The following is a 13151-nucleotide window of genomic DNA, read 5'->3' as shown; positions in this document are numbered from 1 at the left end:
TTTTTACATTATGATTTTTTTCGGCTACTTCATTATGCTTCTTTTTCGTTTTTCGATTATGTTTGTGTTCCTTTTTCATCGGTATTTTGTTTTATGTCTTTTTATTATTCTTTTATGTTTGTTATGGTTGTTTCGTTTTTCATTTTTTCATTGTGTTTTGTTTTCCTTTTTTTTGTTATATTTCCCTTTTGTCATTGTTTTATTCTGTTTGTTGGCAGTGCTTTTTATTTTTCGTCTTTTTATTCTTTTTTTCCCCTGTCTATTCTGGACACACTTAGTTTCTCTTCTTTTTTATTGCAGTGTTTCGTTTTTCGCCCTTTCATTGAGTTTGTTTTCCGCTTTAATTTTCCATTATGTTTGTTTTCCGCTTTAATTTTCCATTATGTTTTCCGTTTTTTTTTCATTATGTTTGTTCTCCCTTCTTTCTTAATGTTCTGTTATGTTCCTTTGTTTTAATTACATTCATGGTGTTTTATTTTCAGTTTTTTTTTCATTACGTATGTTTTCTGTTTGTTCTAGAAACTTTAGTTTTCGTTTTCTATTTTGTTTTTTTCTCTCGTTTGTTGTGGGTCCTTTGTTTTGTTATATGTCTGTTCTCCGCATTTTCATTACGTTTCTTTTCGGTTGTTCATGGTGCATTTTTTTAAAAATCTTTTCGTGGTGTTTGCTTTCCGTTTTTATTGTTTTTTTATCATTTTTTCACAGTGTCTTTTTGTTTTTCACTCTTTTTCTTTTCCGTTTTGTCTTTGTTTTTTCCCCTTCATTCTTTATTATGTTTATGGCGCTTTGTTCTTCCCCTTTTTATTATATTTTTTCTGTTTCTAATAGTAATTTTCTTTTTCACATTTTCATCGAGTTTGTTTTTGTTATCTATTTTTTCATTATGTTGGTTTTCTGTTTTTTTTCCATTTTGCTTTTGGTGATGCTTTTTTTCGTGTTTTTATTGTGCTTGTCTTCCATTCATATGAGGTGTTTTGTATTTTTCTTTTCCATCCTGTTTATTTTCTTGTTATTCATGGTGTTTTATTTTCTGTTTCTTTAAGGTGCTTCATTTTTAATTTTTTTTATTATGTTAATGTTCGGTGTGCTTATGATGCTTTTTTTTAATCATTTCATGGTGTTTGTTTTCCATTCATCCATTGTTTTATATCCATTCACGGTACTTTTTTTTATCCTCTTTTTTACTTTTCTTATCCGTTTGTCCTGGGTACTTTGTTTTTAGTCTTTTTCCAGCGATAGTCTTAAATTTATACTTTGGTGATTTGTTTTTCGCTTATTCCTTTTGTATTTTTACTTCTCCTTTTTCATTGTTTCTTTTTCGTTTTTTCATGTTTTCCATTTGTAATTACGTTTTTTTTTAATCTATTTGCTCACGCTTTGTTTCTTGTTTTTTCATTTGAACGCGTCAGGTTTTTTTCACTTAGTGGTTTTTTTTAGTTTTCATTGAGTTTCTTAAGCAATATTTTATTTATTATTCCCTTTTTTACTATAGTGTTTTTCTTTTCATTTTCTTCCTATCATTTGTTTTCGCATGCTTCTTATACTTCATTTTAATTTTAAAACATTTAATTATTCCAAGTTTGCACTCGATCTCTTGCGAAATTAATGATATTTAATATGCTATTCTTTTTAATACAACATGTTTTAGATTTTTAGGATTATTTTGCATAGTATTTCGTTAGATGAGAACTCGTTTGGATGATTCAAACATGGTTAGAACTGCTGGACTTCTTTGAACAATTCCGAAAATTCAAATTCGAACAATTCTGGAGATTTGAAGACTTTTGCTGTAAGTAAAGCATATTTATTTCTTCCAAATTTTTTTAAAGCTACAGATTATATATTATCAGGGTTGCCACGGCATTGAAAAAATAAAGTAGTGGTAACTAAATTTTTTCTAGGCTACTGAAAAAAACTTTCATTTTAGAAATTCGATATGCGTATTTCTTTCAAATTAAATATATATTTCTATACACAGGGATGAGATTCTTCCGCGGATTCCCGCTAATTTCCGCTTAAATTTTTTTTTTTGCTCAAGTTAAAATATTTTATGAGGAATTAAATTTTCCGCGGAGCGAAATTATTAAAGTCCTCATTCCTCCCTCTGAAGTTTCTCTAAAAATCATTTCCTTGGGATAAAACTGGTTGATCTTTATACAGAGATGAGATTTTTTTCGCTTTTTTCTCTCGAATTTCAGCCTTTTTACAAAAACTCAGATTCTTTAAAAGTTTCAGATTCTTTAAAAGTTCCGTTTTTTTATTTTTTATTTATTTATAAATATCCCGTTTTTTTTTTAAAAAAATTCAGTCGTTGAAGTCAAATTATTATATTTATTTACGATTTTCAAAGAAAAACAGAAAATTCAAACTACGTCCTAGCTGCTAATCCTTCCGCATGTTTACTTATATTAGCTATTTTCTCCGATTTCACGCACAGAAAATAAGATTTTCCGTATTTTTTATCCGTCGGCGGGATAGCTCGTATTTTCGTAATTTAGACGTCGCTGCTTCTTGTATTCTGGAGAGAAAGCAAACAAAAAAAGCGAAAAAAAATAGAGGTGGATTTGTGGTGAAAATATTTATTTGCTCATTCAATTAATCTTGTAAATTTTTATTTATTGTGTAAACAAAAAACAATTCAAACAAGCCTTTTAGAAATCCCAAGTCCAGACTCTGCAAATATCTCGATTTTTATTCACGCGATTTTAATATCAATCATCGATTTTCGTATTTACCTGATTTAAAAGTTGTGCATTGCAATTCTTATTTACGCTTTTTAAATATCGCACATTATGACTCGTAGTTACAAGATTTAAAAATCTAATATCGTGTTTTGTATTTTTGAATTTTTAAAATCGCGATTTTATTATCAAACATCGATTTTCGTATTTACCTGATTTAAAAGTTGAACGTTGCGATTCTTATTCAGGCCATTTAAATATTGTACATTGCGATTCTTATTTACGAGATTTAAAAAACCAATATCGCGATTTGTATTTACGAGCTTTTAAAACCCTATGTAGCTACGCGAGCTTAAAATCCAATGTCGTGATTCGTTTTTGCGGTTGTAATATCGCGCGATTTTAAAATTATGCATCTTGATCTAAAAATTACGCATCATGATTTGTATTTTCGCATTTTTTAAGTTCGATGTAGAGTTTCATATTCACGTGATTTAAAAGCCTCATTCGGGATTTATAATCACATGTATTACAAGTTTAAACAAAAATTTGACAAAAAAGTGCGATTTTTATATATATATATCTTTATATATTCTTGGATTTCCTCTTTTTTACTCTCTGACTACTCTCATCCCTGTATACATATTTCTTTCAAATTAAAAATTTATTGGAAGTTTAAATCATCTAGTTTTCTTTAAATTTTGCCACCACTTTAAAAAGTTTTTCTGACAGTGGAAATCCTGAGGTATGTATATATATATTTCTAACTGCAATTATCATCAACAGTTCAACAAAAAGTGTTGAAAAGTTAGCTCTTCTATAAAGGAAAAAAATAATTTAATTTGGAAATAGATACGATAAAAGTTTACAATTATGGATGTGGTCGTTTTTTTTCTAAATATTTACTGTTTTTTTTTATATTGAGAATCTGAGCAATAAATTTAAGTTTAATAACTTTTAAATAAAGTAGTTAAAAGTTGAAACTTCTAATTTTTTTCAAGGCGCGTGGGTCCAAAAAATATTGAGCAGCCTAAAATATTAATTGCGTGATCGCAATATCATATTGTTCAATGTGATGCAAAATCACCAAGTCAGCAAATAAGGTAAATTAATTTAATTTAAAACTCTTTAATTACTTTAAATAGATCCTTTTTTATATTTGAAAGTAGTTAGGACACAAACCGCGTGCAGAAACCATTAAAACATTACTAAAGTTAATAATGTTGGAAAAACAATTAATATAAAATAAACTTATTACTTGCAATCTTTTCTAGCGTTAAAATGTTTGAGTCTGTTTCTTACCATTAAGATTTAACTTTCTACATTTATGAGCGAATTGAAATTAATTATGAATATCTAATCTTGATTAATCATCAAAATTCCCAAAATTAAAAATTAATTATGCATTTCTAAATTTATTTATAATACTTATAAATCTCTTCATAATGAACAACTAATAACTTAAATATCCTAAACCTGAGATATTTCTATTTGTATGAGGTCGTTCAAATGAAGCTTGTTTTTCTGAAGTAATCTAATTTTAGAATTTAATTTAAATAAATCATATAACTTTTTAACAAAAAAAAACAATAGTAGATATTTAATTTTATAAAATTTTAATTTCATTTTATAAAATTTTACGAAGAATATTCTTTAGGAATCTTCGGTGTTTTTCTAAAATGGTTAAAATTCTAGAAAAAAACAATTTTTGTCCAATTTTTTTTCTTTCTCCGAAATGTTATTTCAAATGTAAATTGTTTCGAGTGTAATTTTTCTCAAATTATCATTTTTTTGTCCTTTTCTTTTTTACATAAAAAAACTTGAAATTATCATATGATTTAAATGACTTACGTAAGCATTGCTTGAATCCTACCAGCCCCTTGTCATCAAATATAAGCAAATTACCAATCCCCCCCCTATGTCCTTAAGTAATGTTTGAAAGGCCCCTATAATTGTGTTGCATAATATTTATATAATTTTAATCAGTGTGTGGTATTTTTTTTCAGCTTTCGAAACGTTAAGAAATCTACATTTGACCAAAAGCCGACATCATAGTTTTTCAAAAGGTAATTCATTTAAACACTCAAAGAATTTAATAATCTTCGTGTTCATTTATTTATTATATTTTATTAGCATTTATCCCCCAGGAACCATTAAGATTGACACTGAAAATTGGATCATTAGATCATGAAAACATGTACGTGATCATTACCCGAACATTAGAACATGTACGTGAAAATCCGATCGTTAGAACAACTGTTATTCAGAGTGATATCTTTTTTTGTGTGCACTGTACCATGTAATTAAAATTACCGAGCTTCTTTTACGTCACCTCGATTTTTGAAACATATTTTGTTTTCATAAAAGTCCGCATTTAATTTATTTTAGCCGATCTTATTTTAGTTGTTGGAACAAAAAAACTTACCAGCTTTGTATTATCTTGGCTTAAATCCGTCAACCCTGTTCGTTAGCTCACTAGCTAAAAAGTAGTTATGGTATGAAATGTAGTTTTGCATATTTAACGACCGTTAAGACAAGCAGTAACAAGTGTTGACTAATCTTTTATTTAGGAAGATAAAGAGAGTCTCGACCCACCCAAGGGATATACGGAGATTTAAAAAGTAAAATATTACATCAAATATTTGTTGATAACAGCATAAATAGTAAGATGAAGTAAATGTTAGAATTTAGAAATCACAATATTGAATTTTGACTCAAAATGTTAGCTGCTTGTAGAAATTTCGTTACTCTACTTTAGTCCTTCATTCATCAGAAAGGTTGCGGGTTCGAATTCCGGGCAAGGCATGGATGTTCTTTCCCCTTCTGTACTATCCGTCCTTAACCGTGGGAGCAACGTTAGCCCATCTAATAGGGTGCCTCTAAAAGAGTTGCCAACAAATCTGTCCTTCAGCTGCCTGTGTGACGTAGGTCATTCCCCAGGCGGGCATTGGAAGAAAAAAATACTTTAGTCCTTCAAAAATTTTCGTTCGGAAATTCAATAACAAAGATATCTTTGGAACAAAAGTTTGACCGAATATTAGCCCACTCGAAATGATAATCTATTAAAATTGATAACCCATTGCTTGATAGATCATTCCTCTGATAGCCCCATTTACCGTGAAACAGAAGTTTTTTGAAATAAAACGTTAACCTCTAAAGGTTTTTTTCTGGCCAACCTGTCCAAAAAAAAATTATGGCAGTGAGAAATATTTATCGGATTTTAAACCACAAGTTAAAAGTTTTGCATAGAAGCCCATTGCAGGAAACTGATTGCGTTAATCTAGGCATTAGATGTAAAAATTTTAGAATTCGCCTTTGCATTTTAATCACCAAAATCAGTTGAAATAAAATTAATTTCGCAATAAAAAAAATGAGTCTAGTTCATTACCGAAGTTTAAAAAATTATAATATGCAGTAGGAATTTGAAAAAATATTTTTTTCTATGCTTGAAAAAGACAAATTTATTATTACTAAATTGTTAGTTGAACAATGATGGAAATATAAATATAATAAAATAAGTATATAAATCATTTACAAGCAAGAAAATATGTTTCACAAACACATTTCAAAGCAAACTTTTCTTTAAATTCTCGCAATAATTTTACATACACAAATTGTAACATTGAAAATTACAACCGATGACACTTAGTTTAAAGTTTTCCTCGGTGGCTAGTTGTAAATCTAAAGTTGAAATTGGTTGATGTTTTTTAAGATGTTCAGCAGAAGGCAATGAACGGTACTTGTTTTTAAACAATGTTTATTACAGATTAACAATAGGTAGGTATCACATATTCATAAGCTGAAATAACAAAGAATAAATATGTATAAAATTTTAGAATAAATTTTATTTTTTAATGTTGTATAACACTGTCCATCGCAATGTTGCTAACAGAAGCATTCCGGTATCATTTGTGGTGCCCACCTCTGCATTAAACCATCAAAAAATTTCATTTGTCTAATTACTATACAATTTTGTGACAAAAACAAGTTTTAGCTAACTTCTGACTTGAAAACCAAGAGAGTGAACTTCGTGTTAAAAAATTGCTCATTGTAAGAAATCATTAGCCATACATTTGACAACTAAAAACATTTAAATACAATTACAATTGTTAAAACCGAAACGGTACTCTACCTAAGGAATTAGCTTAGCTCACTTGCTATTTTCTTTAGCCCAACTGTCAAATTTTATGAAAATATGATTTGGAGAATTAATTTTTAACCGAGATTGAAATTCGCTTTAATACGTTAACCCATGCAAGCAAATCGTTAACCTATTTTAGCCAACAAAATGTTTACATCCTAATTAAATAATAGCTAATTTTTGTTCAAAAAATTTGTATTTTATTTCCAAATTTTATTTTATTTCCATACAGTAAAATCAATCCTGCAGACGTCCAGAATTCATCCACGTTATCCATTAGGCATCGTAGATCAAATATCAACGTCTACTAGACGTTTTCTAATAACTTAATTATGGATAATCCACAATGGCCTAAAAACAGACGTTTTATAAATAACTATGGTAGACATAATATGGATAAAACACGAGGTGAATCTCAGGAGACGTCTGCGAAACAACTTTAAAAAAACGTCAATCAGATTTCTCGTCGTTGAAAATTAGACGTAGGATTGAAGTGAAATGAAAAGCTTTATGAATAAAGGCAATTAATAAATACAATTTACATTTATTTACAATTTATACATAATGTGTTTTAAATTTGGCATAAAATATTTATGATGTGTTCAGCAGAAAAACAAAATAATAAGAACCACAAAAAAAGAAGTTCCAAAATTAAAAATAAAAGTTCATTATAGTACGTCTACCACCAGAATTATATAAGCTAAAAAATTCGATGAACGAATCCCACTAGTTGATTCATTGCTGTTTTGTGAGAAGCCGAGAGAGCTGTATTAAGATCACGGATCTGGGTTAAGATAAGGTCTTCTTAAAGGCATTATTCCCGAACATCAACTCACGATGTCAAAAGCTTACGAAAGGTAATGTTTACGAACTGTTGAACACGTATTTAAAGCAACCCTGATTTGCATGTTCACAGTGGCGCTAGTAGCACCGAACTTATGCGCTTAGCGCGAAATCTGCATGGAGATAATCTTTTAAATGTACAAACAAGCCCACTATATTTAATTTATCTCTTTCTTGGTTTTGAGATTTTTTTCCCATTTAGTTTACTTTAGCCAAAGCAAATGTAAACTGATTTTTGACATAGAAGCCACAAGTTTTAGTTTTACCCCAAAGGCTTGGCCTGCTGTATGAAATGGTTAGATAAAAATTAAATACCCAATAAAAATTAGGGCCAAAACTGCTTTTTCAGTTAATTTTTAAAAAATCTGCCACTCTGAAATCAAATTCAAAATTTCACCTCGTAGTGCTAGCTAATATGGACTAACTTCCGAAATCCCAAGTTTGCTCACTGAAATTTTTACATCTTTTAAAGTTTTTGCATTTTTTTTACATCTTTTCGCTGATAAGAGCTAACTTTTAAACTAAATTTACATATTTTGTTTTGAAATATTAGTTTATTGAGATTCTCATTTTTACCCTTATGAAAAGTAATTGCTTAGTCAACACTTCAAAAAAAAATAATAAAAATACGACGAAAGACAAAAACTGATTTTCAGTCACACAAAAAAAAATCAGAAGTTTTAATTTTGTTCGAAAACAGTAGCCTATTGTACCAAATCGTGAGCTCACACTCGATCACCAAAACTTTCCGTTAGCTATTCAAACGAAACGTTATGACTAAAGTAAGTCAGGGGTCTGTCTAGAAGAAATTTGGATCCGTTAACGGACCCTTCACAAAATATCTTTTCATAAAAACGGACCCTTCACAAAATATTTTAACTTAAAAACGGACCCTTCACAAAATATTTTAACTTAAAAACGGACCCTTCACAAAATGATTTTTCTTTTAATCGGACCCTTCACAAATTTGTTTATCTTCATTATTATTTTGTTAATCGAATAAACCCTTTCCAGGGCAGAAAACAAGAAAGATGGATGTAAACGAATTAAGTTTTGTCTTCGGCAGACGATTCTTCCATTATTCGTCCGAAATGAATATTCTGCGTTCAGCAGTATAGGCTAAATACCAAATATTTGTATGTTGCATCTCTAATTTAGAAGGAGCAATTGTTGTTTATTTTTTACAATTTAATTTTTTTAATTTCAATTTTACAGTGTTGAGCATAATCTTGTATGTCTATACAATTTAAAAACTCCTTGAAAATTTTTTTTTTTGCAATAACGGACCCTATTTGCACAAATTCATAAAAGCGGACCCTGGTTGAAAGAATGTGAGTAATTTTTTCACAATTTCACGAAAAACGGACCTTTCACAAAATGTCTGGACAGACCCCTGTAAGTTTAAGCTAAAGGGATACCTGCAAGTGACGTAATATTGGTATCTTGATCATAATTGGTTGTTGTTGACCAAACTTGGTATATGTTAGCAACTGTGCTCTTTCCATTATATTTCGAGTAAGCCAGGCCCGTCAAGTATCAATTCTCTTAAGTGACACATTCTATATTCTCACGCAAATATTTTAATTCTCCATATATATTTCTTATTTAGAACAGAGATAGGACATAAAGAACATAAACTAATTATGCACTGAAGTTGTCAGGTACACTAAACAAAATTATATCCTAGTTACAATAAAATACACAAATAAATATTCTAAGTTAAGTAAAAGACGAAGAGGAGAAAGAATTACATTTCAACGAATTTGATGTGCAATACGACACAGTATTTAATTAACTTCACTTTAACTATCATTCTAACTTATGTGGAGAAAATTAGCTCGATTTTAACACGCTATTTTCCTTATAAATGATCAGCTGGCACTGACGTCATAGATCACATGAGTGGGTATCTGCGATCTTCTTCCTGAAGTGCAAGTACCTAACTATTTGTTAAAAAAATTAAAATTTTTATATTGCGTTTAAATTTTGGTCAATGTTAAGACAGCTTAAGCCCAAGGTAGATATCCTGCAGAAAAAAAAATTCTGACAAAAGCAGATTTTTATAAACACTTAATAAATCTAAGCATTTTTTTTAAAAATTCCAAATGCTAAAACTGTATTGTGCTCCCGATTAAGGAAGTCGTTAATTTTACAAAAAAATCAAACTTACTAAAATTTTATCCAGCTTCCAGAAATTTTAATTCAGCCATCGTTATCCCATATTTGGAAATTGTTACCCCACCCACTAAATTAAGTAATGGTTAAATCAAAATTTAGCTACTTTTTAACCTATAAGCAAGGTCGAATTTGACCTCCAAATATTAGAGCATAAAAATTTTTATTATGCTTCGGAGCACCCACCAAAACATAGTTACAACCAAATTAAGTAAAAAAACAAAAATTTTTGAATTTTTTTCCCATAACAAAACAGAACAAAAAATCGTTAACCTTTCCACCAAAAAAAAAATTGACCAAAAAGAGTTATAGCTTATTTTTTACCTAGAAAACACGATTGAATTTTTCCTCTAAATAATAACCCTTTGTGCCGACCGTTTTTTGTAGGGGGCAGGGAACTCAGAACAGAAGTTAGCTCTATCAGACAGAAATTTAAAAAAAAACTCGAATCAAAGTGTAAAGAAAATTTATCCGTCTCTTTTGAGTTCCTTCTCTTTCTCCAGAATTTTCGAACTTGTGTGCTTTGAAATACTTATTATAATATCTGATTTCTCATTGTTTTCTTTGCAATTTTAGGTAGCGGCCTTTATTTTTAAGAGAGAAGAGAAAGCTTCCAATAGCAACGAAAATTCGATTGTTTGCTACTAAGTTCGAGGTAAGACTACTATTTTTACAATAAATTGCTAAAAATTGACAATTTTCAGAAAGATGGCAACTTTGTAAAAAGATTAATTTAAAAACTTATTGTTGTCAAACTAGTAAGTTGTGCTGTATCTAATTATCAAATTTGTATAAAAATATCAGATTTCGAAAAATCATCCCGCAATGAATCATGAAAAGCAATGACTAAATTAATAATGCTCCGAAGCAGGTATGAATTTGTATTAAAAGGGTCGAGAGCAATATTAAAAGGTGATAATTCAATTTCTTAATCGCGTGACTTAATAATATCATATATCAGAATCTTACATTTAAAAAAAAACGCAGAAAAGGAACTAAAAAATTATCAGTTAGCAGCCTGGATTTATTAGTGAATGTCGTAAGTTAAATGCGTCAGAATGTGCTCATTCTGTAATTCGAAATTCAGGTGTCCTACGTAATCTCAAATTAAAAATATGGGAATGTGAAAAACTATGAGGAATTCATCGGAAAGTGACATGGATTCATGATTGAATAGTCACTAATTATGCCTGTTAATATGTGAGTACTTTATAATTCGAAATTCTAAGTAGTACTGTAATATGTTTAAAATTGTGGAGTTTCAAAGAACATATTTAGAAAAAAAATATATTGAAACAATGTAGATGTAAGTTCGAAAGTTGATTTTCACACTTCAAAATGTGATTACTCAAATTCTAAATTTGCTTCTCGTAATAATATCACATCAAAACATCGGAAATGAAACTAAATTTTGCAGAAATGGCCAAATCGCTGCTTAGGAAATTGGAAACGTCGGCAAAATGAAATTGAAAAAAGTAGAAAACGATGGAATAAGTACGTTGTGAATTTTTTAAAAAAAAGTGATTACTTGAATGCGATATTTTGACCTTAAACCTATTTTTGGAAATGGCCAAAAATAAGTACGGAATAATGATGTGGTTTTGAAATGTAACTGCAGCGTATTGGGCGTATAAAAAATAGATAAATCAAATTCAAAATTCACGTATCATAACATTCAAAATGGTATTTCATAAACCTCATTGAAATGACCAAAAAGCGATAGAAAATCCGTATGAATTTCCACGGAGTCTGTGTGAATAAACTGTTTATTTTTTTATATTATGAACGTATATACAGTCCCTAGCCAAATTATTAGACGCACTGTAAGGGCAAAATTATAATTATCAGAGGTGATGTTATACATTGTTTTTACGCCGATGTAACCGATTTGCACTTGTTTACGCTCTTATATCAATTGGTTGTTAACATCGTAATGCAATACGTTAAAAATAAATACAATTAGGAAGTATATAAAGAAATCTCCCGAATAAAAATCCCTTACATTTATGTTTAAATACAAAAGTATTGCCTATAAACTCCTGGAAAACGTCCATTATTAAAAAACTACAGTGCGTATAATAATTTCGTCTATTTATTATAATATACTATTATAATACCTGATATAAAATAAATATTCTATATTTATATAATATATCTTCTAATTTATTTAATCGTCAAATTGATATTATATATCGTCTAATTTAACCCATTGATACACGAGCGTAAACAAGTGCAAACCGGTTTCAGTCGCATAAAAACAATAAAACTGTTCAGTATCACCTGATGATTAGTATTTCATATAGAATCTCTTAGTGTGTCGAATATTTTGGCCAGGGGTTATATAAAGTGAGGGTGATAGAACCCAAATCATCCTGTACAATCTATGGTCGTGAATCACTTAGAGCAAGAAACATGCTGTAACACGAAATGAGGGATGGAATGAAAAGAAAGTGATAAAATGACGATAAATTATTTTATTCAACAAAATGAAATCAAACATCCTCACAAGAACTGCTCTAATTTGCGGTCGACAACATTAACGCAGGCAGCCCAATTTCAGACCGTCGTACATTGATGAAAACGCCATGCATTACGGTGTCAGCAGCTACGGATGTCCAGGAAGCACTTTTCTAAATCAGACATCATAGGGTCAATATAGTCTGGTTGGTAAGGCACTGGGCCCTTATTCAAGAGGTCGTGTGTTTGATCCCCGCCGACCGAAGACTCCCCGTGTAGTAAATGGTGACTGATGCTCGTTAAATCTGTCGAGTCGCAAAGTCCTCCATGTTCCCATAGCACATTAATATCTCTGCGGGTACTGACTGAAGGAGGAGTTTCCTTGTCTTCTGAATTGGTTCAATTTTACAAGGCTACTGAGTTGAACATTAGTAATCATAAACCCAAAATTATGTCGGCTGTTCAACGGCGGATATGCATATATATAAAAATCATACATTTTTTAGAACTCTTAACCACAATCAAATTTCGCCAATTTACAATAGCGCCTATCTTTCACTCTTTCTCCGACAGTTTCGAGCAAGGTGATTCTTTCAATTCATTGTCATCGTCTTCCTAAGTTTTGATTTTATAATATTAAAAAATTATGTGCGATGCAAAAAAAGGAAACTAATGATAACTAATAAAGATCACATTGGAAACAATTGATCAGATAGTCCCCCTCATCTTTATTAAATAAGATATTTAATCGGTTAAAACAAAAAGAAACTTTTATTTGAAATTATAGTTTCTTAGGGGACTTATTCTATTTAGAAATGAATTGAATGAATTTTCTTTCCTAATTTAAATAGTAT

The 13151-nt window shown here is 29.8% G+C and overlaps 1 long non-coding RNA gene across 1 annotated transcript in view; it reads left to right on the top strand.

The window, feature by feature from the left end:
- Positions 1–352: 352 nt before the first annotated feature.
- LOC139424883 (uncharacterized) overlaps positions 353–13151 on the top strand; it is a 138467-nt gene continuing 125668 nt past the window's right edge. Inside the window, exons 1-3 of the long non-coding RNA XR_011636004.1 lie at positions 353–1789; positions 4688–4747; positions 10417–10495. This is a non-coding gene — a long non-coding RNA (uncharacterized lncRNA). The remainder of the gene's footprint in view (positions 1790–4687; positions 4748–10416; positions 10496–13151) is intronic.

This window comes from Parasteatoda tepidariorum, unplaced genomic scaffold (genome assembly GCF_043381705.1).
Source record: "Parasteatoda tepidariorum isolate YZ-2023 unplaced genomic scaffold, CAS_Ptep_4.0 HiC_scaffold_57485, whole genome shotgun sequence".
Lineage (NCBI taxonomy): Eukaryota > Metazoa > Arthropoda > Arachnida > Araneae > Theridiidae > Parasteatoda > Parasteatoda tepidariorum.
This window is presented reverse-complemented; position numbering and strand designations above follow the sequence as displayed.